We start from the raw sequence: 26,629 nt of genomic DNA, 5'->3' as shown, positions 1-26,629 counted from the left end.
GCTTGGCGTTAGTGTTGGGAACAGGTCCATGTATGGAAGCGAAAGCCGAAAGGCACAGATAAGCTAAGAGCCAGCTATGCAGCCATGCTTAGAGACACTAAGGACAGGCTCCCCGGGTCCTTTCTTTCTGGTCTATCTGGAGCAGCCTTCAGAGCTGGTCGGTTTCTCATCCAGCCCATGCAGACAGAGACGGCTTGACAGAGGTAGGTGCAAAGCTTTTATGAAACTTACATAAGAGATGATACGCGGCTACTCCCAGCAGAGCCCTTGATGTTTGTAGGGGAGGATGCCAAATTATTTCTGAAAAAAAAATTAGAGAGAGATTGAGATTGAGGTTGAGGCTGATGACTGAGGTATCTGACACCAAGCAGGGGAGTTTAACTGCTGAGGGAAAGTAACAACCCAGACTGGCTGGCAAATTATAACTCTTTTTCCTGGGTCACCCATCATTTGGATTTGTATGAACCTAGTTTTTCCTTAATATTGCCAGCATGTTATAGGATGGGCCACATGAGGCCCTGCTTAACTCTGTGTGCTTTAGGGTAGGGTGGGTGCAATGTTTGAGTTTTCTTGCATGTTCATTGGAAGCTAGCAAATACATTTGTGTCTAGTTCTTCTTGGATGAACAAGGGAAGGTTGGTAAAAGGCATTCTTATTTTTAGCAACTGAAGTCAGTTTTTCAGCTTTTCTCAGCAGCTCGTAGATTGGTCACATCCTGTTTAAAGATTTCGGGTTCCGTTCTCACAAGCATGTCGCATGTGCGTCAAAAATGGCTAGAGCCAGCTATATGTCCTGCATTTTTCTAGGTACTCTTGGCACTTTTTCTTCATTCTTCATTGTAGAGGTACAAAGTCTTAACCGCTGGAAAGAAAGTCCTTCTAAATGTCATCATGGTTTTCTTAGTCACACGTTGACAATAGTGGCTTGCACCAGAATAGGAAAAGCTCCCACTCAGGAATTCAAGGTCAAAGTACGTACATCAAGACAAGGGTAACAACACAAGCTGCTCTATGACTAATTCAGTTTCTGGAAAACCAGTTAACCAGCCAATCATGTTCACTGCATTTTGAAATACCATTCCAGAGAGCTGCCAAACTGTGGTCATTAAACGAAGGAGTTCTGTCAATACTGTGAGCAAAGTATATCTGCCAAACACTCATAAAAGTTTTGAAGGAGATCATAAGGTGTGATTTCCTACAAAATACATGTGTTTTTTTTCTAAGATGAAACCGAAATAATTATTATAAAGGATGATAAAATTTAGGCTCTGGCTTTATCTTGTGAAGCACAATGTGTGTATGAATCAAGTCAGATTTGACCCGACTCCCCACTTTAGGTTTCAGTTGTGTGACATAACATGTTGTTGAGGGAGGGCAGAAATATGTAACACGATTGGCTTTCTCTGGTGACAAATATAACATGGAAAATAATGAATGAATAAGTATAGTTTGCAACGCCGAGCAGTGAAATGTTCTCTGGATATATTAGATTTCTGGGGAAAGGTTTGACAAATATAGAGGAAGTATACATAGTGGTTTTTGTCTAAGCTGTATTTCACTTCACTTAAACAAACAAAATACGCAGGGAAAGAAAAGATATGGTTTTGCTTCAATGCTACAATATCACTATCAGGGTACAGAACTAAGGAATGGAATTTGCACTAAACTATTATTTTAATCTATCCATTTACATTGGAAATACATTAAATTTATAACATATTTGCACTTAGCATTTTTCCTTCTAAGGTAGGTTAAACTGTACTAAAGAATACTAATATTCTGGGAGAGATAAAGAGAAATCTAAGAAGAAAAAGAAGGGGAAAGAAAAGTAAAAGAAATGGAGAGGGGAGGGGAGAGGGACAGGGAAGGGATGGTGAAGAAAGAAATAGAGGAGAGGAGAGGGGAGACAAGGAGAAGAGAGGAGAAGAAGAGAGAGGAAGACAGGAGGAAAGGGAAGGAAAGGAGAGCAGAAGAGGAGAGAGGTGAGGAAGAGCAAGAGGTTGTACATTCTTTACTAACAGAGCATAGCTGTCGTAACTTTAGCTAAAGTGGAACAGGCCTGGAAAAGAACAAAAGAGTGGCTCTAAAATGCTTAACTAAACATCACATACCAGCTGGCTTTCAGAAAGAAACAGCACAGCAGGAACCCTCCCAGGTCTCAGTATATAGAAGGGTCCTAGAAAGGCTGCTGATGCTGGCAGCAGTCCTGAAGAGGTGCAATACATACCTGTTGCTGGCAATTTCTCTCTCATTTGCAAACCTCCAAGCACACTTCAAATTCACACTCCTGTGAAATGTCTGTTGCCTGTTTGTCCCCCTGATAAACAAATCTAGGAAACAGCTTTAAGTGATAGAAATGATTGGCTGCTATTTTTATGTGTAGTAGATAACATTAATGACAATCAAGCTCCTTGTCCTTCTGATTTGTGACATATATTTGAAGTTCCATATGTTTATACTATTTATATTGATCATATCTATCCCTCACTGCCTCCCTCCAACTTTACCTAGAGCATGAATGCACACCATCTCGCTCTAAGGTTGATATCCAACCCAAGGAGAAAGGTCAAAGTGCTATGATTTTATTTTGTCAACTTGACACAAGCTACAGTTATCTAAGAGAACCATCAGTTAAAAAAATGCCTCCATCAGATTGCCTGCAAGCAACTCTGTAGTGCATTTTCTTGATTAATGATTGACAGGGTTGGGGGCCGTGCTAACTTGGACAGGTGATATTGATCTTCATATGAAACCAGGCTGAGCAAGACATGTAGAGAAAACCAGTAACCAGTGTGCCTCATGTACTCTGCTTCAGCTCCTGACTCTAGGCTCCTAATTTAACTGTCTGCCCTGACTTCCCACAATAATGAAATATGACCTAAGACTTGTAAGATGAAATAAACCTTTATTACCCAAGTTGCTCTTTTGTTGTTTTGTTTTGTTGGTTTTGGGATTTTTGTTTGTTTGTTGATTGGTTGGTTTTTTGTTTTATTTTGTCTTGTTTTTTATCATGATCTTTTATCATGGCGATAGAAACCCCAAGTCAGAGAGGATAGTAGAACCTCAGTGACTCACAACCTCCTCACCATTGAGATGTGACTATGCATTACAGAAAATTGATTCTAAGCTCTCTTTGAGTTCTCTGTGAGAACTAAAGTGTTTCGTACAAGAATGGAATGGATTTAATGTTGTAGGTTAGAGGAACCTGAAGTGACAGAAGTTAACATGTGTCCAGATAGCACACAACACAGATTTGAAGGTTTTTGTCTTCATTGTGGAGTCAGAAAGGGTACGTTGTGCTCCTGTGTGATTTATTATTTCATAATAGGTACAAGGATAATGTGCCCAAGGAGGTTTTGAAGGGGAATGATGGAAATGGAGAGTATCTTTAGGAGAGCAAGAGTTATTATGAGTTTTAGTGGAAAAATACCATTAATTATTGTTTTAAAAAATCCTAAACAACTTTATTTGCTGGGGTGCTTAAACCGGAGACATTGATTGGTTTGAGGCAGAACATTCAAAATCTCAAGAAGATTAAAAAACAAAATTACAAACAACATAAGACTTAAGGAACCATCTATTGGGGGGGGGGGGATTTGAAGAACAGGGAGACTTATTTCTGCAGGTCGATGAATAACAGTGGAAATTCCCTAGACCTTCAGGTCATAAGTGAACTGCCCTGCCCAAGTAACACCTCTTTTGCCTGATTAAAGTTACATATCCACTCATGTTAAGGGATTAGGAAAAACATACATCAAAACATTACTCCAGATATTTTTAAACTACACAAATAATCAAAGGGAGAAGGTGGCACTTAGCACTATTTAGAAGGAGCCATTTTTTCTCTTCCAGTTACTGTTGCTTCCTGACTGAATCGTGGTTCTCAACTCTGTCTGCCATTTTGTGTCTCTTAGGGAAGGCGAACCTCAGCCACACCTCTGATGAACTGAATAGTCTGGTGGGGAGCAGACCGGGGTAGTTCAGTTTCTGAACACACCCCCCACGAAATTCCAACATGCAGCCAAGACTAAGAATCACTGCTTGCAATAAAAACATAATAAAGTTTAGTTTATTGTAACAAAGGGAATGAAATGTCTACAGCTGAAGATTATAAAATAACAATAAAAGCCAGGGTTTGTAGGAAATGTATGAAAATGCCAGTACTGGTGAGGCAGAGATAGGGGAATATTAAGTTTTAAACCAATTAGGGCTACCTAGTCTCTCTGGGAGAGAGATAAGGTAGGAGAGAGGGACAGAGAAAAATCAAAGGATAGCCTATGTAATATTTGCTGATGAGAAGTTCTTATTAAAAGCTCCAGCAGATGTAAATAGAGCTTCTTGTCTATAGATGGAATTGCCTTAGATATTTGATGTGTTTCATACTCTTTAGCCTAAATCCTGTGTGAACACTAGCCACAATTATTAAAATATATAAACTATGCATATTGACATTATGGTTCTTAACTGTTACTGCTAAATGAAATTTCATATTGCTTAACAAATCATCACACAGCTATCTTGGATGGCTATATCACTTCTGGTAGGAGTAATTTAAAAAAAATGTGCAGGTTTCTGTAATGAAAAATTACACCATTTGCCTTTTGTCTTTCCAGTCGGGACCAAGAACTCTGGGGAGAGGGTGTGTATAACTTTATGAAAAAAATATTAATATTAATTTACCTCAAAATATACCAAAAATGTATAAAGATAAATATCACTTTAGGGCTGTTAATGTAGTTCAGTGGATAAACTACTTGCAGGCATGGGAGCCCAATTCAGCCTCCAAGACATACTTAAAACATCCTGTCATGGTTGCCTACATTTGGATGCCATTATTGAGGAAACCAGGAGCGGAAGATCACTGGACAAGTCTGTGAGAAAAGGCAGTTGTCAGGATGCTGAGCACTAAGGGTGCTTTGTGGATTCAGTGTGAGTTTCAGCCGACTCTTTGGTGTGTTATTGACTCTATAATTTGAAAAGTGAACCCAGTCACTATAATTCTCTACTTTCTCTGAAATCATAACCACCTTCTAAGGACAAGTTTGCAAAATACTAATAGTATCTTACAACAACTCATGATTATATCATCCTTATAAGTAATACGTGTTTCCCTTAAGTCTGACTCATTTTCTGATCACTACGTATGCTAAGAGAAGAGTGGTCACATTTCTAGACGGGTAAAGATGACTTCTTTTAAGTTTCTTGAATGATTAGGCATTCTGAGATGAATTGTTTTAAGATTCTGGTTGATTAAGACCATTAAATTACTTTTTTATTCTGAATCCTACCAAGGTGAGCCTAAACACTATCACTTCCAGTATCAAAAATACACACAGATGTATATGGAATTATTAATATTTCATTTTATCAGTTTTTATTTTATGTGTACATGTGTTTTGCCTACACACACACACGCACACACATATGTGTGTGTGTGTGCAGTCAAAAGAATGTGTCAAATCTCCCAAAAGTGGAGTTACAGGAAGTGTTGAGCTGCTGTACAGGGCTGGGAACTGAACCTATGTCATCTGCAAGGGCAGTATGTGCTTCTACCTGCTGAAACAACCTTCCAGATTCTAGGTTTATGAATATTAAGATACATAAATGTAGTATAATAACTAAGTCATAACATTACGGCAAAGAACCCAGGAACAACCAGTATCATACATTATTTTCTGAGTAGTATGGTTTTGAGGAATGTGAGACAAAGGTCTACGCTAAGGCTTACTCAGAGTAGTGTATTAGATTGCAATGAATGATGACAATACATAAGATTGTAACTTCAGTCTCCCCATCTAGCAGCCTGTCTTCTGAGAGGCAAGATCCAATCATATATGAGATGCCATTATGGGACACTCTCAGTAGCAAGGTATTAAATTTAACGTCAAGAAACATGTCTACCAGACTATCTGCAAATCCTAACTAAATTTACTACTGTGTTATCCATAGGTATGAAGTACATTCAGTGGGATGAAAATTATTTCATGTGTTGAAAGCCTAAGTTCAAGATCAAACAAATCGATAGTCAAACACCAACTATACAGCTTGCTAGCATGTTGAAGGCAAGTTACTAAAATCTATCTTGATAGATGTTGAATCCTTACTATTTTCTCCTCACACTTACAAGAAAATACCATGCACTCATTCATTAACCCTGACCAATACCCTATGAAGAAATCATCCACATTACTGACGATGTTGCCAATGCCCAAACAACTAAACATCACACAGGGAACTAACAAGGCAGAAGAAGAAGCCTATGTTTAGTTTCTGCCATACACCATCCAATAATGGTTTCGTAAAAGTAAGAATCAATCAAATTAATATGTGAAAAGTAGTCTGTATAGTACTGTCAAGTGCTTAGAACAAAATGACGCTATTTTGGATTACATTTATTTAATTTCATATGTTTAATAAACTAATCACTTGAAATGCTCCTTCCAAGTGTCGGCTAATTAAGAAGCAATATTAATTGCTCTACAAAATTTAATGTCACATGGACATTCTTCTGAAATGGAAACTAAACCATTCTTTGTGACTGTATTTGCATCCTTATCATGGCTGTCATACTGTTCACATTTGAATAAATTGTACAGAAATTCTTGTCATCCTTTCCAGCCCTCTTCAATGTCATAGAGCATGGGAATTCGGATAAAAATAAGATAAGAATCTTTAAAAAGGAAGTATTATAATTCTCCCATATGTGTTAAATCCCATTTAAATTCAAATTCACAAATATAAACCCAAGAACAAAAACCCACTTGATGTTCAACTTACATTTTAAATTACACTTATGAGCTCAGGACCTCTGGAAATTGAATGTAAAATATGCACCAATATTGTGAGTCATGCACTTAGTTCAATAAAACTTATGATAAAAACTAAAACTAAAGCAATAAAAATTGGTTAGATTTTTGCAAGAAGATATAATGAAAGCTCTTCTTTCCTCCTCCTTCTCCTTCTCCTCCTCTCCTCATGAACATGCAGAGGACTATGTCAAATCCACTTCCTAACGCACTTGCATTTCCTCTGTACACATTCACAATCACTTATTATGTTGTTTCCCTAGATGTGGTTTTGCTATTTTAACATAAGTACTCTTTTGCTGAGAGAGAGACAAAGAGACAGAGAGACAGAGAGAGACAGAGAGAGACAGAGAGAGACAGAGACAAAGACAGAGAGAATCTATTATGAAACCAACAGGAGAAATGAGAACAAGAAAGTTTAGAGGCACAAACAATTGTATACTCCCAGCCGCTAGGTGTCTATAGACCTGGATAAGCTTCATTTAAAAATATTATCAGGAACCAGTATCACATAAACTGTAAACAACCACAGAAATTCATAAATTATATAGCATAACTTTCTGAGGAATTAAAAACACTGGAGGGCGTGGTAAGTAAAAGTACTTCATGTGCAGTCACAAGGACATGGCTTCAAATCCCTAGACCAGTGAAAAACCAGACAGTGTGCATCTGTAACTCCTGTGTTCCCCGGTAGAGATAGGAGTGATGCAGAGACAGTAGAATACCCAGAAGTCCGTGTGCCGAGTCATCTGGAGAACACAGAGGTGAACACAGGAGTAAACAAGGTAGAAGGTGAATACCAACACTCAAAGTAGTCCTCTGATCTCCTCAAGCAATGCATGATATAAACATGCACACACACACACACACACACACACACACACACCACATACATATATACACATGATAAACACCACATGCACACACATGCACATACCACACACACAACATACACTTGCAGACACAATCACATACACACACATACACACACCACACACACAACATACACTTGCACATACAATCACATACACACACACACACACACACACACACACACACACGAATAAAAGAAAGAAATTTTGAGAAAAAAAATCTCCAAACCCAGGATGCTAAAAATAGACACTCAAAATGACATAAAGCTTAAATTAGAGCACTGTTAGTATGTGTTTAATATGATCAATTAATATGTCTTAGAGCCAAAGTAAAGGGCCTATACTGCCCTGAAAAACAGAAGCTAAACAGATAATGAATGTAACTAATATGTACATTTAAATATTTCTCTCTCCCATTATCATTTTGAGTATAGATAAAAAGCATGCCATAAGTACTTGAAAAATCATTTACTTTCAATGAAATACATCATGAATATTAGTGCCATAGAGTGAGAACTGTATCTTTAAAAACTGAGCAAGGCTGCAAACCAGATTTTCCAAAATGTGGTCTGAGAAATAGTTCTTTAAATTTAGTACTATTGATAAAGTTGCGGCAAAAGAAAAGTCTATGAGCTATTGTACAGATGTCAAGTCCATTGCAGATATGTGGGAAGCACACTATTACATCACCATTGTATTTTGAGCCTTGAGGAATTCTGCGGTGCTCACTGGGCAGGAATGGTTGTACTGTTGTGTGCAGGACAGATGTATACTGTGATGCAAGGGAAATACACTTCGGGTGTAACGATGACTGTAAGTTCTATAGGCTATAGTTCATTTTTAGAATTACATTCACTTTGCTTCTCTGTCTATATATCCATTGACCTGGAGTAAACATGACAAGACAAGCCAGAATCTTATAAGGGATATTAGTAAAGAAGGTATTTTACTGAGAGTAAAATTTGGGATATGTTTAGGAATCATATAAGCAAGGCTGATGGCTAAGATCTTGCTTTATGGAACAGGGGAGAGTAGAGTGACATGATAGGCACTTCATAGATACTTTTTTTAAGCACTGTTTGAAACACTGGCACACTTTGCATACGACAGTGGCACCTTCTTACCACTGACTTCTGCACAGACTCCACAGATGCATTGGATGAGGTGGTGCTGGCCATTGAGAGTCCTACTTGATGTGAAAAGGGGCAACCACCAACGGACACAATGTAGCATGGATCATGCTTGATGCTCTTCCACCTATATTTCTATTCCTTAATGTATTTTCCTGTCTGTCTGTACTGGGAGGTTTCTAGAAATGCTCCGTTTCTAAGTATCTCTGATTCAATTACAGCCTTATTTTTCAAAGCGAAGTAGCTACCCTGCATCCATATTCATCAAAAGAGTGCACACATATGTCAAAAGCAAGTGTTTGCCAATCAAAGCATCTAGAAGGAGAGAGATGCCATATGGAAACTGGCATTGTTATTTTGAAGTTTCAGTTTCTAAATTGGTCAAAGGTGTGTCGTTATACCTAGTTTCTTAAGCTGTGCTGAAGAACTAAAAATAGTATAAATGGTATACTTAGTCTATTAATATATCTTAATAGAAATATCTGAATATGTGGATGATAGACACAATTCAAACATTATTCAAGTCAAAGAAAATGTCAATTGATAGTCAGAAGATTTAGAAGTATGGATGGGAATTCATCTTATAAATGGCAATCAAAAGAAATTAAACTTAATTAGAAAACTAAGTTAGATGAGGAAACAAACAAATTATAGAAGTATTTGAGTGTTTCCAGGAAAGGTGAGAAATAAAGAATGTGAGAGTTCAGAGGTGGGAGCACATTTTAGGACCAGTCAGGAGCTCAGCAGAATCCAGATGAAGAGTGAAAGTAGAAAGTTTACAGCAGAGATGTGGCCATCATGGGCTTTAAAAAAAAATATGTCTACAATTCATGCTTATGTTAGTTGGCCATTGGAGGGTTCTTAGCTGAGAAATGAAAGGATATCACTTACATTTTTAAAAATGTCATGAATAAAATAGGCATATTAGATCGCAGAAAGGTAAAAGGAAAATAGATAAATCACAGGCTCAGTATATAATTGCTCAAGAAAAATTTTAAAAAATTAAGAGTAAAGGGAGAACACTTATCACGATGCATTGACATCAGTAAGCTAGGACTGTCCCAGACAAAAGGAGCATATGTTTTCCCTTACTAAAGAGTACAAATTGGTACTGAGTGGGTGATTAAAGAACAGACGCCAATAATAATAATTTCAAACTCTTCCACCAAGTACTAGATTTACAAATATTAACTTTTGAGTAAAATAATTTTATGGAAGTGCAAAATTGCAATAATTCAATTAAATTAATTCTTTACTGAGTGAATTCTTTGGGCTTTAACACAGTGAATTTGCCTTAATATTACCTGCCTCAGCAGTCTTCGCTGTGAGTCAGTGTTTCTCAAAGTCATTTTTGTAAACTTTTATTTTTTTAAGACTTACATGAAATTTCACATGAAAAAGTGGGTGGGTAAGAAACATGATTTTAAGGTCTGAAAAGAAACTTCCATGGAGTTTTGGAGATTTCCAAACTATAACTTTTTAAAAGAATTAACTGACGGGTAAGCATTGTAAATTTTATATTCAAAGTGCAGATTGTGAGTATAATTTGTTGAATTGAGGCATGTATGTATACAGATAAATAAGACAGATAGATGATAGGTAAATACATGGTAGATAGATAGATAGATAGATAGATAGATAGATAGAGACATAGAGACATAGAGACATAGAGACATAGATAAATAATAAATTTCAATTTCTTCAATTTTATATTTTAACAAAAATGCACATGCAGGATATTTAACCTCACTATGAACCCTGGAATTATGTTGTTTACTGGAAAAAGTCATGTCTAGTTGTGATATAGCTCAGCCCTAGCACATCCCTTTAATCTCTGTGGCTGGAATACAGACATGCTCTTAGTACATCCCTATAATCCCAAACAATGAAGGTAAAGTTAGTTTTGAGAAAGATGCACCAGTGTTTTAAAGTGATGTCTAGTTGAGTGACAGACAAAGTGAAGAGTCAGAGGAAGATCTGTTAAAATAGCATATGCCCAACTTAAATGAAAAGAGAGGTGAAAGTAGGGGATACTTGAGCAGGGCCAGAGAGAGAGAGAGAGAAGAGGAGACAGTTTTACAGGACAGTTATAGAGAAGCAGGTTAAAAAGAGAACCAACTAGACAAAAGTGAAAACAGAACGAGCCAGAGAATGAGAAGGAGTCAGAAGATAAGAAGAGATTACCAAAATTAGTATGAGGCCAGGCAGAGAAGAAGTTCAGGAGAAGCTGAGAGAAGCCAGATTCAATCAGTTAGAATGAAATTGAGTTTTTAACCAGGACAACTGAGTTGACAAGCCTGCAAGAGTTCAGAATTAACTAGAAATTGAGAGCTTCTTCAACAGTAATTCTCAGAGGCTAAAAGCATGCTAGGCCTTGATAAGATTCTATGGAGTTTTCGAGATTCCAGAACTAGACCTAGGTTAGCAGAGAGAGGCAGTAAGCCTCTGAGACAACAATTACACCAGGCAAATAAATGATGCCTTAAGAGAACACACAGAGATATTCTGCCTCCTGCCTGTTCTCAAACATTCTCCACATTATTGACAAAATGATCCTGCTAAAACTCAAGTTTGATCAAGCACTCCAACAAATTCCTTGAGTTAACAACACAATCCTTGATGATGCAGTAATGTCAAGCATTACCAATCCCTAGTTAGAGGCCTAAGTTTGTTTCTCTCTGTCTCTATAACCATTCTTTGTCCCAGCTATAAAAAAGTATTGATGTCCATTGAATTAGAGGGAGTGGATCAAATATCCATTTTCTTACATGTAAAATATATTTTTTTCTTAACTGGTTTATTTCATTTGCCTTTCTGCATGTGCTTAGAGACTCCATTCAAGAACTACTTTCTCTGTGATGCTCAACTTCTTATTCTGTTCTAGTATATACTCCCCTCTCTTTTTTCCCACTACAACTTGAAATTATTTCCATAGCTATGCTTACTGTTATCAACATATATCCTGCCTTCTCATTACATGTCAAGCTCATTGAGAGCATACACTTATTTTACTCATTGTCTTACTTAGGTTCTCCATTGCTATGAAAAGACACCATGACCATGGCAACTCTTTTAAAGTCAAATATTTCATTGGGACTGGTTTATAGTGTCTGGTGTTTGGTCCATTATCATCATAACAGGAAACATGACAGCATGTAGGCAGATATGGTGCTGGAGAAAGAACTGAGAGTTCTTTATCTTGATCTGAAAGCAACCAGGAGAGACTGGCGCATCTTCAAGCCGCTAGGAGAAATTTCTCTTCCACAATGGATGGATTGTGAGCAGAGGAAGTGACCTCCAAAGCCTACCTTGACAGTGACATACTTCATCCAACAAGGCCATACCTCCTAACAGTACCACTCCCTATGAGCCAAACATATTCAAACCACCACAACCATCTTTCTTTATACATACAAGAATAGACACGGGGCCTGTCATGCAGTTTGTATGTTCAATAACTCTTTCTTAACTAAAAAGCTAAATCTAAGTAAGTCTAAGCATAACAAAAACCAGAAAAAAGTGGATGACAGTTTCTATTTTTTTGTACATGTCTCAAAGCGATGATTTAGCTCATTAACCTCCAGGTTGTTGAATATTAATATATTTTTATTATTTTTAGTTTTTAAAGCCCACCTGAGTACATTCAAAGAAAAATTTTGTATTATTATTGATTCATATCTTTAAAAATACATTGCTGAGTATTTGAGAATTTCATAAAATATATTTTATCATTTTCATCCCTCCTCCCCTTAGCTTCTCCCAGATTTGATAACCCATTAACTCTAATATGTGCTATCTATAAATATCCATGCATGGAGTTATTCACTGGAGCATGGTTGACCTACCAGGAGCCACACATTTACAGAAAACTCCCTACTTCAAAGGTGATCGGCTGCCCATATATCCCGAGTTAAGGTTGGGTGCTCATGAATTCCTCCCATTGGAATGTTGGACAGCTTTATATGTGCATGCAACCACAGCTGCTATGATTTCATGAGTGTAGAGATTCTGTCATGTTCAGAAAACAGCATTTTGCTCCACTTCTCCTGACATCTGGCTCTGAAAATCTTTCCGCCTACTCCTCCACAATAGCCTCTGACTCTTGAAGAGGAGTAGTTATACAGATGCCCAATTGTGATTGAAAACTCAGCAGTCATGTAATGTCTGTACTTTGATCAGTCTTGAGTTTCTGTGTAACTGTCATCATTATATACCTGCAGAAAACATGCACACACAAACACGCACATACATACCCACACACACACACACACCCCTACACACCATTCTCTGGTGAGTTCTGAGAGCTATATTAAAGGATGTGTAGGCATTGGTAGATTAAGAGAACCCTCCAAAGTACAGTTTATTTATTACAAGGCCATCTGTACTAACCATTCTTAAAAGTTATCAATCTTAACAACTTCAAAATGAACACTCACACTTAAAAGTACTTGGAATATCTGTCCTCTTGAATTTGTCTTCTAATAGTCACAAAAGGTCTGAGAATGACTTTAAATATCAAACATTGGTTTTCCTTGGTGGTCAGGGTAAAATTAATACATGGAGGCAGTTCAAAACATCTATTGTCATTTTTAGCAACTGTATCCAGATCTTGACTTAACCTTTTGAAGAACTGGCCATATGGTAGTCTCGTTTCAGTTCAGATGCTGAAATGCTTTGGGGTCATATTTGTACAAATAGTCTTCCAGAAGGCAACAGCAGACTACACTTGACTTTTGTATCTATTTCTACCCAACGTTCGTTTCTAAAGGCCATAAGTAGAAACACAGGTCAACTCAGTGAATGACTCTGTTCATTTCAAGCCACGCTGACATCTCTAAGACATCTGTGTTATATGCTCAGACATGGTTTGGGCTTTGAGCTCTTCTTTTCTTCTAGTCTAGATGTCCTCTGCTATGAGAATGGAACTGGGATGACAACAAAGCAAGTGCCTCATAACTGCTCAGAGGCTTGGGGAGTTCTCCATGTAGAGCTGTCAATCACTCTGCTTCATTCCGCTCAGTGATTGCAAGAGAATGAAATGATTTCTGGTAACAACTGAACCTTAATTCTTATGGGGGAAACAATTGAAAGCCTAGGGAATGAAAGGATAACTACTACCCTGAAGATTCTAAGTCCCCATCACAAGTTTCAGTTCTGTCGCAAAGCAAAGTGTAAGCCAGTCACTAATCAGCATCTGCTTCCTTCTTGGGTCAGAGGGGCTGGGCTCATACCATTGGGGTGTCTTACTCTGAACAGATGGTGTGCACGGGCTAGTTTGTGTTTTCTTTCAACTGGTTAAGCTTTTAAAATCAAAATTGAATAGTTTGGGATCTTTTTAGTGCAGTCACTTGGTTTGAAAAGAGTAAAATGAAGACTGGGAACCAGCTTCTGAGGTCCTTTAGATGGTGTGTGTTTAATGTCAGGAAAATTAAGTGCTGGGTTAGCTCCACCTTGCTTTGCTGGTCCTCAGAGCACTGCATCATTTATTCACAGGCATGACCTTTGTTGTCTATTGGTAGGGCGAAGATTGGCAATAGATATTTCTGTTTGTTAATGATCTTATTTTTGTTTCTGATCAACTGAGAGACAAATCACTGTCACGTGTCATGCACTCATTTTCCCGTTTTAATACTCGACCAGGGAACATATTTTACTATTAATTCACAAATGAAGACAAAGGTTAAAATCAAAGTCATATTGCTGAAGATTAAAATTTTGATGCTTAATTGGTTGACTCTGACTACTGCCCAAAAGCTACAGAGATAAAGTCTCACCAAACTAGAGTCTAAGCATGAGCCAAAGAAAAGCTGCAGAAGTAGACATGATAGAGTGGATGCAGGAGAGGAAGCACAAAGAACTCCAGGCAACTAAGTAATGCCAAGAGTGAGAGAAACCGTCTTCCCCAGAGTAAAGCACACCAATTAGTTATCTACCATCAAATGGTCAGCCCTAAAAATATACATATGATTAATACTATACAGGCTGAGTCTGCTGTATTTATATATTTATCAATATGTGCATATATGCATGTAAGAACAGTTAATAAAAAAAGAGGTGGCGAATTTGAAAAAGAGCAAGGTGTCCATGGGAGATCATATAGGGAAGAATGGGAAAAATTATGTAATTATATAGTAATCTCAAAAAATAAAAGACCTAAAAAATGTACAATCCAGGTTGTGATTCAGTCCATGCCCAATTTTATGGTTGTTTAACTACAGATGATCCTAGTAGTCATAATTATGAGAAGGGTCATTTTTTATGATTGTTATCTGAGTCGCAAGACATTGTGGATAAAGGATAGACCTTAGTATCAAAAAGATGTGCATTCAAGCTCTAGCACATTAAAGGTCAATAAATGGAGAGACATTTGATTCTTTCCATGACAGAAGGCAAAGCTAACTCTCAGATCAGAATAACTTCTACTGAATGTGCAAGACACCAAAGGAAGGAGCCAAGCTTGGGATGGACTCTCGGTGACTTTTTTCTTAACTCTTCTTCCACTTATGCCTCTTTATTTTCTAATCAGATGACAGTGAGTAGGACAATTTATGCAAAAAAAAATGATATCAGGTGGTTGTGGGTGTAAAAAGAATTCACAGATGGAACTTCAGTGAGTTCAAAATCAACGAAGTCTCCCACTCTAACAAAACTTTTGATTTAAAATTTATATTGTCGCTGAGAAAATCGGGTTCATTAGTTGGGGGTTTGGGAGAGTCATTAAAATTGGGATCAAATGTGCTAGTATATATTTTTAATGATTGAAGAGACCTGAGAAGGAGAGAAGGCACACACACTCACAAAAATTGGAACTTACCTCAACTATGAGGATTTAGATACAGTTATGTTTGAAGAAGAAATTTTTCTTTTTTTTTTTTTTTTTTTTTTTTTTTTTTTTTTTTTCCATTTTTTATTAGGTATTTAGCTCATTTACATTTCCAATGCTATACCAAAAGTCCCCCTTACCCACCCACCCCCACTCCCCTACCCACCCACTCCCCCCCTTTGGCCCTGGCGTTCCCCTGTACCGGGGCACACAAAGTCTGCGTGTCCAATGGGCCTCTCTTTCCAGTGATGGCCGACTAGGCCATCTTTTGATACATATGCAGCTAGAGTCAAGAGCTCAGGGGTACTGGTTAGTTCATAATGTTGTTCCACCTATAGGGTTGAAGATCCCTTTAGCTCCTTGGGTACTTTCTCTAGCTCCTCCATTGGGAGCCCTGTGATCCATCCATTAGCTGACTGTGAGCATCCACTTCTGTGTTTGCTAGGCCCCGGCATAGTCTCACAAGAGACAGCTACATCTGGGTCCTTTCGATAAAATCTTGCTAGTATATGCAATGGTGTCAGCGTTTGGATGCTGATTATGGGGTGGATCCCTGGATATGGCAGTCTCTACATGGTCCATCCTTTCATCTCAGCTCCAAACTTTGTTTCTGTAACTCCTTCCATGGGTGTTTTGTTCCCACTTCTAAGGAGGGGCATAGTGTCCACACTTCAGTCTTCATTTTTCTTGAGTTTCATGTGTTTAGGAAATTGTATCTTATATCGTGGGTATCCTAGGTTTTGGGCTAGTATCCACTTATCAGTGAGTACATATTGTGTGAGTTCCTTTGTGATTGTGTTACCTCACTCAGGATGATGCTCTCCAGGTCCATCCATTTGGCTAGGAATTTCATAAATTCATTCTTTTTAATAGCTGAGTAGTACTCCATTGTGTAGATGTACCACATTTTCTGTATCCATTCCTCTGTTGAGGGGCATCTGGGTTCTTTCCAGTTTCTGGCTATTATAAATAAGGCTGCTATGAACATAGTGGAGCATGTGTCCTTCTTACCAGTTGGGGCTTCTTCTGGATATATGCCCAGGAGAGGTATTGCTGGATCCTCCGGTAGTACTATGTCCAATTTTCTGAGGAACCGCCAGACTGATTTCCAGAGTGGTTGTACAAGCCTGCAATCCCACCAACAATGGAGGAGTGTTCCTCTTTCTCCACATCCTCGCCAGCATCTGCTGTCACCTGAATTTTTGATCTTAGCCATTCTCACTGGTGTGAGGTGGAATCTCAGGGTTGTTTTGATTTGCATTTCCCTGATGATTAAGGATGTTGAACATTTTTTCAGGTGTTTCGCAGCCATTCGGTATTCCTCAGGTGAGAATTCTTTGTTCAGTTCTGAGCCCCATTTTTTAAGGGGGTTATTTGATTTTCTGAGGTCCACCTTCTTGAGTTCTTTATATATGTTGGATATTAGTCCCCTATCTGATTTAGGATAGGTAAAGATCCTTTCCCAGTCTGTTGGTGGTCTTTTTGTCTTATAGACAGTGTCTTTTGCCTTGCAGAAACTTTGGAGTTTCATTAGGTCCCATTTGTCAATTCTCGATCTTACAGCACAAGCCATTGCTGTTCTGTTCAGGAATTTTTCCCCTGTGCCCATATCTTCAAGGCTTTTCCCCACTTTCTCCTCTATAAGTTTCAGTGTCTCTGGTTTTATGTGAAGTTCCTTGATCCACTTAGATTTGACCTTAGTACAAGGAGATAAGTATGGATCGATTCGCATTCTTCTACATGATAACAACCAGTTGTGCCAGCACCAATTGTTGAAAATGCTGTCTTTCTTCCACTGGATGGTTTTGGCTCCCTTGTCGAAGATCAAGTGACCATAGGTGTGTGGGTTCATTTCTGGGTCTTCAATTCTATTCCATTGGTCCACTTGTCTGTCTCTATACCAGTACCATGCAGTTTTTATCACAATTGCTCTGTAGTAAAGCTTTAGGTCAGGCATGGTGATTCCACCAGAGGTTCTTTTATCCTTGAGAAGAGTTTTTGCTATCCTCGGTTTTTTGTTATTCCAGATGAATTTGCAAATTGCTCCTTCTAATTCGTTGAAGAATTGAGTTGGAATTTTAATGGGGATTGCATTGAATCTGTAGATTGCTTTTGGCAAGATAGCCATTTTTACAATGTTGGTCCTGCCAATCCATGAGCATGGGAGATCTTTCCATCTTCTGAGATCTTCTTTAATTTCTTTCTTCAGGGACTTGAAGTTTTTATCATACAGATCTTTCACTTCCTTCGTTAGAGTCACGCCGAGATATTTTATATTATTTGTGGCTATTGAGAAGGGTGTTGTTTCCCTAATTTCTTTCTCAGCCTGTTTATTCTTTGTGTAGAGAAAGGCCATTGACTTGTTTGAGTTAATTTTATATCCAGCTACTTCACCGAAGCTGTTTATCAGGTTTAGGAGTTCTCTGTTGGAATTTTTAGGGTCACTTATATATACTATCATATCATCTGCAAAAAGTGATATTTTGACTTCCTCTTTTCCAATTTGTATCCCCTTGATCTCCTTTTGTTGTCGAATTGCTCTGGCTAATACTTCAAGTACTATGTTGAAAAGGTAGGGAGAAAGTGGGCAGCCTTGTCTAGTCCCTGATTTTAGTGGGATTGCTTCCAGCTTCTCTCCATTTACTTTGATGTTGGCTACTGGTTTGCTGTAGATTGCTTTTATCATGTTTAGGTATTGGCCTTGAATTCCTGATCTTTCCAGAACTTTTATCATGAATGGGTGTTGGATCTTGTCAAATGCTTTTTCTGCATCTAACGAGATGATCATGTGGTTTTTGTCTTTGAGTTTGTTTATATAATGGATTACATTGATGGATTTTCGTATATTAAACCATCCCTGCATCCCTGGAATAAAACCTACTTGGTCAGGATGGATGATTGCTTTAATGTGTTCTTGGATTCGGTTAGCGAGAATTTTATTAAGGATTTTTGCATCGATGTTCATAAGAGAAATTGGTCTGAAGTTCTCTATCTTTGTTGGATCTTTCTGTGGTTTAGGTATCAGAGTAATAGTGGCTTCATAAAATGAGTTGGGTAGAATACCTTCTACTTCTATCTTGTGAAAAAGTTTGTGCAGAACTGGAGTTAGATCTTCTTTGAAGGTCTGATAGAACTCTGCACTAAACCCGTCTGGTCCTGGGCTTTTTTTGGCTGGGAGACTATTAATAACTGCTTCTATTTCTTTAGGGGATATGGGACTGTTTAGAAGGTCAACTTGATCCTGATTCAACTTTGGTACCTGGTATCTGTCCAGAAATTTGTCCATTTCGTCCAGGTTTTCCAGTTTTGTTGAGTATAGCCTTTTGTAGAAGGATCTGATGGTGTTTTGGATTTCTTCAGGATCTGTTGTTATGTCTCCCTTTTCATTTCTGATTTTGTTAATTAGGATTTTGTCCCTGTGCCCTTTAGTGAGTGTAGCTAAGGGTTTATCTATCTTGTTGATTTTCTCAAAGAACCAACTCCTCGTTTGGTTAATTCTTTGAATAGTTCTTCTTGTTTCCACTTGGTTGATTTCACCCCTGAGTTTGATTATTTCCTGCCGTCTACTCCTCTTGGGTGAATTTGCTTCCTTTTTTTCTAGAGCTTTTAGATGTGTTGTCAAGCTGCTAGTATGTGCTCTCTCCTGTTTTTTCTTGAAGGCACTCATAGCTATGAGTTTCCCTCTTAGAAATGCTTTCATTGTGTCCCAAAGGTTTGGGTACGTTGTGGCTTCATTTTCATTAAACTCTAAAAAGTCTTTAATTTCTTTCTTTATTCCTTCCTTGACCAAGGTATCATTGAGAAGAGTGTTGTTCAGTTTCCATGTGAATGTTGGCTTTCTGTTATTTATTTTGTTATTGAAGATCAGCCTTAGTGCATGGTGATCTGATAGGATACATGGGACAATTTCAATATTTTTGAATCTGTTGAGGCCTGATTTGTGACCTATTATGTGGTCAATTTTGGAGAAGGTACCATGAGGTGCTGAGAAGAAGGTATATCCTTTTGTTTTAGGGTAAAATGTTCTGTAGATATCTGTCAGATCCATTTGTTTCATCACTTCTGTTAGTTTCAGTGTGTCCCTGTTTAGTTTCTGTTTCCATGATCTGTCCATTGGTGAAAGTGGTGTGTTGAAGTCTCCCACTATTATTGTGTGAGGCGCAATGTGTGCTTTGAGCTTTACTAAAGTTTCTTTAGTGAATGTGGGTGCTCTTGTATTTGGAGCATAGATATTCAGAATTGAGAGTTCCTCTTGGAGGATTTTACCTTTGATGAGAATGAAGTGTCCCTCCTTGTCTTTTTTGATGACTTTGGGTTGGAAGTCAATCTTATCAGATATTAGGATGGCTACTCCTGCTTGTTTCTTCATACCATTTGCTTGGAAAATTGTTTTCCAGCCTTTCATTCTGAGGTAGTGTCTATCTTTTTCTCTGAGATGAGTTTCCTGTAAGCAGCAAAATGTTGGGTCTTGTTTGTGTAGCCAGTTTGTTAGTCTATGTCTTTTTATTGGCGAGTTGAGACCATTGATGTTAAGAGATATTAAGGAAAAGTAATTGTTGCTTCCTGTTATTTTAGTTGTTAAAGGTGGCATTCTGTTCTTGTGGCTGTCTTCTTTTAGGTTTGTTGAGGGATTACCTTCTTGTTTTTTCTAGGGCGTTGTTCCCGTTCTTGTATTGGTTTTTTTCTGTTATTATCCTTTGAAGGGCTGGATTCGTGGAGAGATAATGCGTGAATTTGGTTTTGTCGTGGAATACTTTGGTTTCTCCCTCTATGATAATTGAGAGTTTGGCTGGGTATAGTAGCCTGGGCTGCAGTTTGTGTTCTCTTAGTGTCTGTATAACATCTGTCCAGGCTCTTCTGGCTTTCATAGTCTCTGGTGAAAAATCTGGTGTAATTCTGATAGGCTTGCCTTTATATGTTACTTGACCTTTTTCCCTTACTGCTTTTAGTATTCTATCTTTATTTAGTGCATTTGATGTTCTGATTATTATGTGTCGGGAGGAATTTCTTTTCTGGTCCAGTCTATTTGGAGTTCTGTAGGCTTCTTGTATGTTCATATGCATCTCATTCTTTAGATTTGGGAAGTTTTCTTCAATAATTTTGTTGAAGATGTTTGCTGGACCTTTGAGTTGAAAATCTTCATTCTCATCCACTCCTATTATCCGTACGTTTGGTCTTCTTATTGTGTCCTGTATTTCCTGGATATTTTGAGTTAGGATCTTTTTGCATTTTCCATTTTCTTTTATTGTTGTGCCGATGTTCTCTATGGAATCTTCTGCACCTGAGATTCTCTCTTCCATCTCTTGTATTCTGTTGCTGATGCTCAAATCTATGGTTCCAGATTTCTTTCCTAGGGTTTCTATCTCTAGTGTTGCCTCGCTTTGAGTTTTCTTTATTGTGTCTACTTCCCTTTTTAGGTCTAGTATGGTTTTGTTCATTTCCATCACCTGTTTGTATGTTTTTTCCTCTTTTTCTGTAAGGACTTCTACCTGTTTGATTGTGTTTTCCTGTTTTTCTTTAAGGACTTGTAACTCTTTAGCAGTGTTCTCCTGTATTTCTTTAAGTGATTTATTAAAGTCCTTCTTGATGTCCTCTACCATCATCATGAGATATGCTTTTAAATCTAGGTCTAGGTTCTCAGGTGTGTTGGGGTTCCCTGGACTGGGCGAAGTGGGTGTGCTGGGTTCTGGTGATGGTGAGTGGTCTTGGTTCCTGTTAGTAAGATTCCTCCGTTTACCTTTCGCCATCTGGTAATCTCTGGAGTTAGTAGTTATAGTTGACTCTGTTTAGAGATTGTTCTTCTGGTGATTCTGTTACCGTCTATCAGCAGACCTGGGAGACAGATTCTCTCCTCTGAGTTTCAGTGCTCAGAGCACTCTCTGCTGGCAAGCTCTCTTACAGGGAAGGTGCGCAGATATCTTGTATTTGGACCTCCTCCTGGCCGAAGAAGAAGGCCCAAAACAGGACCTTTCTCAGACACTGTGTTGCTTTGGCAGTTCCCAGGTGGTACAGACTCTCACCTAAGCAGACTAAATTCCTAAGTTCCTTGGAGTCCCGGGACCAAGATGGCGACCGCTGCTGCTGTGGCTTAGGCCGCCTCCCCTGCCGGGTGGGCACCTGTCCTCCGGTCCGGAAGGTGGCCGGCTGTCCCCGGCCCACACAGGGTGCTGCCTCAGCGCCTCTGTGCTTCTGCCTGTTCCAGAAGCTGTCAGGTTCTCTGGCGCACCCTCTCACCTGTTCAGACTAATTCCCTAAGTTCGGCGGGTCTCGGACCAAGATGGCGACCGCTGCTGCTGTGGCTTAGGCCGCCTCCCCAGCCGGACGGGCACCTGTCCTCTGGTCCGGAAGGTGGCCGGCTGTCCCCGGCCCACAAAGGGTGCTGCCTCAGCCCCTCTGTGCTTCTGCCTGTTCCAGAGGCTGTCAGGTTCTCTGGCGCACCCTCTCACCTGTTCAGACTAATTTCCTCTTTTTTTTTTTTTTTTTAAAGATTTATTTATTTACTATATGTAAGTACACTGTAGTTGTCTTCAGATACACCAGAAGAGGGCACCAGATCTCATTACGGGTGGTTGTGAGCCACCATGTGGTTGCTGGGATTTGAACTTCAGACCTTCGGAAGAGCAGTCGGGTGCCCTTACCCACTGAGCCATCTCACCAGCCCCGAAGAAATTTTTCATGGTAAGTGTAAAAAACAAAAAGTGGTTAAGCTATTTAAGGTCATAAAACAGAATAACTCGAAGTCACAAGTTGGGTCACGGCTAACAGTGATGGCTGGAGAGTGGTGAGCGGCCATCAGAATGCATTATATACTGTATGAAACAAAAAATTAATACCAAAAATTAAAGAAAAACATTTCTCACATGGGTATGGGACAAAGGAAAAAAATGAAATTCCACTTAAGGAACTATTGATAGGTAGCCTCTTAAAGAATAATGTGGGAAAAGAGTGTGAAAGTGGTGCTGAGGAAAATCTGATTGATCCACTATCAAATTCTGTAATCTTTGTAAATTCACATTTTTTGACCCAAGGTTTTTTACTCTAAAATAAGAGCTTGAATTTCATGGTTTTCTAATATATTCACCACTTTTAAGTTCTTATGTGTGTTAGAAAATCAGATACAAAGATATGAAAAATGGTTCAATCTCAGAGCACTGGGCCTCAGTTCTAGAACATTAATTTGGAACTCAAAATGCCTGTAAATACATCTCCAAGAATAATTACACCTCCAATTGCATTCTGACTTCTTTGGGCACCTGCACACACACACACACACACACACACACACACACACACACACTAAAATATATTTTTTAAAAAGAGAACATAAGTAGTTATGAGATAATATGCTTTTCATATAAAGAGAACTTTTTGGTAGTGTTTTATCTTTCACGTACCAAATAAATCCAGTAATGAGTACAATAGATGGCAGAAAATTCCATTTTAGGCTTCAGAAAATATTGCTTATCAACTATTCCTGATAGGTAGATATCTTTATATGGGTCTGGTATAGTATGAGTGTGTGTGTGTGTGTGTGTGTGTACATTTCTGTGTATGTATTTGTGTTTATGCATGTATATGTGTGTATTTGTATGTATGTGTATGCATCTGTATATATGTGTATATGTGTGTATGTGTATATGTGTGTATGTGTATATGTGAGTGAACATGAATGTGTGCATTGTGTATATGTGTGGTAATGAGTGTAGGTGTATATATGTGTGTATATATGTATATATTTGTATGTATATGTGTCTAGGTATGTATATGGTATGTATGTACATTTGTATATGTGTGTGTGTGTGTGTGTGTATTTCTTTATATTTTAACTGTCCTATTTGTCCACATACTCTAAACAGAAGTTACCCATGTAGAGTTTTAGTGTGCTCTGTAATTTTTGTCAAGGTTTCATAAGAGCAATTAATGTTTACATCAAACTCGGCCAAGCTGACATGAGAAGTTATCACCTTTTAGTTTTATTCTTAGGCATCTTTGATTACCTACATAGATAGTCATGAATTCACTGCTCCCTCGCACTCCTATAACTAAATACTACCCTGTTATATTCAAATCTTCATATTCAGAATATGCACAGCCTTTTAAATGACTATGACTCATTAAGCATCTCAAGGACATCCATCTTTGCTTACTAAAAACTTATTAGAATGCTGGGTTATCCAGTGAGTTACAATCAACCTTGAATGCATTAATGTATTTATATTCACAGAGAGAAATAAGGTGTATGCATTCCAGATTTAGGCAAACAAACAATTAGAGCATATGAAATTAGTATTAAATGATCTGAAAACTGCACAACAAAATTATTATGTGCTTGTTACCATCTGAAATGGTAGAACTTCAATTTAAAATCTCCACCTACAAGGCAAGGTTAAAACAATAACAGAAACTACCTTTCTGTCTTCCACTGAGCCCTATGTCTTCAAGTCAAGCACATTGCATATGCCCTCGTAAGCATGTTAATGCATCTTTCAAGCGACCAACCCTGCTTGGACAATGCATATTTTCCTTGAAAGTAAATAACATACATACAATTTCACCAGTCTCATGAGGGAAAAGAAAATCTTCTGCAGAGTTCTCATCAAACTTATCATAAGAATTTCTAGATGGTTAAGGGAGCCAACTATACATTTCTCTTTCATGTTCAGCATAGACTTAATGACACCATGTAAAAATGTTTGGAGTATGTCATGTGAGGAAGAGAGCCTCCCTCTCTTTACAGGGGCTATAAAGTGTGTAGAATGACTTTTCAGTAGCCTAATACCATGCCAGCTCCTTGGGAATCTGGGGGACTGTTTTAATGGTGCTAGGTTAGGGCTTATTGGTCTGTGAGAACTCCGCTAGCAAGCCTTCTGATCCTCTTGCTAACTCTAAGTCCACAGACATAGAGACCCCGCTCAAATGGGAAGAGATGGATATTTGTTCTTTGGACTTTGTGCTTCTCCCTGCCCAGTACTCTCCAAACAAAGTGTCCTCAGTCCAAAAGTAAACCCAACATATTATCTATTCTTGCAGGCCCACCATCTTCAATAGCTCTGTAGGCACCCACTGGAGACAGATGGATCAGTTGCAAATCATTTTATATCTTTCTTGATTCCCAGATTCCCAACCATTCAGTATGCCACAGTATTGGTACTCAGGTGTAAGAAATAGAAGCTGCTCTGGTATCTTCAGAGGCTGATGTTAGAAAAGGGAGGAAAAAACCTTTATGTTGGTGATAAGGCATAGACAGAATCCTGGGAAGAGAACAGTCCTGTGCTTCTGCAGTGCTCTTGGAGGACTCAGTTTCCCATTCTCTACCTACTCTATGTGGCGTGCTCACTTTAAAGCAGAGGCATTTACTGTTTTGATTTACAAGGCTCATGCCATCTCTTCAGGTACAGAACACCTGAGGTGGCTTATTTCCTGGTTGTATAGACAGGGAACATGGACAGAGAGGAAACACTGCAATCATGATTCTCTTATAGATTACCGACAATGTGTCAACTTGCACAGGCTTGATCAGTTCTCTGAGTCCAAATTTCCTGTCCATGGCAAACTGACTCCATTACCTTCCAGAGGCCCATGCAACACTTGCCTGAGATAATGCCTACTCTATAACCAGTGCTCTTTCTCTCAGTCCACAAACAGCAGTTAGTATCATAGCATATTAGTGTAACCACAATAATTACTTTGTGTGATTGGCTTCCAAACCCAATATATTATCCTTCCTGGCAGGCTCATCATCTTTAATAGCTATGTAGAAACCCACAAAAGGCAGACAGATCAGTCCCAAAGCATTTTATAACTTTCTTGACTCTTACTAAAATATCACCATGAGTAGATATCTGGTGACTTAAAACTCCTACAACGCAAGCATGATTTGAAGAAATCTGACAATAAAATTAATAATAATAATAATAATAATAATAATAATAATAATAATTAGTTTGGTGGTACAAGGAAAGACCTCGGGTGAACCTTCAACAAGAGATATTTTAGGGTAGGACATACCAAATTATGAATTAGATTATTAGCTCAAAGCAACTCAGCTTTTTTCTTCTTCTTTTCCTCTCTCACCTGTTTTTGTTATATTACTTTAGAACATAAATGCAGATACAGATACACACACACACACACACACACACACACACACACACACACACACACACAGAGGCTGTTTTTAAGCAAAAGTGCTTTGTCATATGTGACTTCCCTTTTGTCTGTTAAAAGGGAACAGGCTCATTCCACTTGTCGGAAAAACAACCACAAATAGTGATCTTGGGAACCAGCCTTGCAGTCTCCTTTCCAGAACATCTGTTTTCACACCAATGAAATCAGAGGCTGAGACTCAGTCCTGAGATAGTATTAAGGGACTTGAATGTCCAAAACTCCACCCCATGGCACTTCCTTAGGATTTTACCCTCCCTCCCACCTTCCCTCCCCAGCTCTTGCAGCATATTGGTGGGAGGTGGATTATGAACTAAAAAGGCTTCTCTTTCTTTCATTTTGCCCACTAAAGGTGTCCCCCTTGTGGTAGCCAGGAAGGCTGGACAGACACTCTATCATATTGCAGGTCACACACCAATAACAAAGACCTTCAGCTTCCTGGTTTTTCCACCCTTTAACTGCTGTTGTTTCTAAAAGAAGTACTTTTATGTGAATGCTCATTCCTTTCTAAAAGTTAATGCTAAACTTAGCAGGAGATATGCAGTCAGCTGCCCTTAAACCTTTTAACCTCACTTGTCATTATTTTCTAAACTCTCTTTCCCTGGGACTAGCTGAATCTTTTTTTTTCCATAAAGGCCTATAGGAGATTAAGATGGTGTTATCTCTCCATTAACAATTTACTTATTGGACCTTGAAAAGGTGCTTGGGCATGAGCTAAGCTCTGGACAGCAGTGGGAAAACTGGTCTAGATCAGCAGATACTCCAAAAGGCTTCTTTCCTTGGTCGCCTCTCCCTGGAGTCCTAATAGACATCGCAGTAGTGAGAGTTGGGGGGT

The 26,629-nt window shown here is 38.5% G+C and overlaps 1 protein-coding gene across 4 annotated transcripts in view; it reads left to right on the top strand.

The window, feature by feature from the left end:
* The first annotated feature begins 124 nt into the window (after positions 1 to 124).
* The window catches only part of Slc8a1 (solute carrier family 8 (sodium/calcium exchanger), member 1), a 365,283-nt gene continuing 338,778 nt past the window's right edge, over positions 125 to 26,629 (top strand). For all 4 annotated transcript variants that reach the window (NR_104580.1, NM_001112798.2, NM_001286684.1 and 1 more), the window contains exon 1: positions 125 to 203. The gene's annotated coding sequence lies outside the window, so the exon portion shown is untranslated. The remainder of the gene's footprint in view (positions 204 to 26,629) is intronic.

The sequence above is a fragment of the Mus musculus genome, chromosome 17, assembly GCF_000001635.26.
Source record: "Mus musculus strain C57BL/6J chromosome 17, GRCm38.p6 C57BL/6J".
Taxonomy (NCBI): domain Eukaryota; kingdom Metazoa; phylum Chordata; class Mammalia; order Rodentia; family Muridae; genus Mus; species Mus musculus.
The sequence above is the reverse complement of the archived record's forward strand: the minus strand, read 5'-3'. Positions and strand labels throughout refer to the sequence as shown.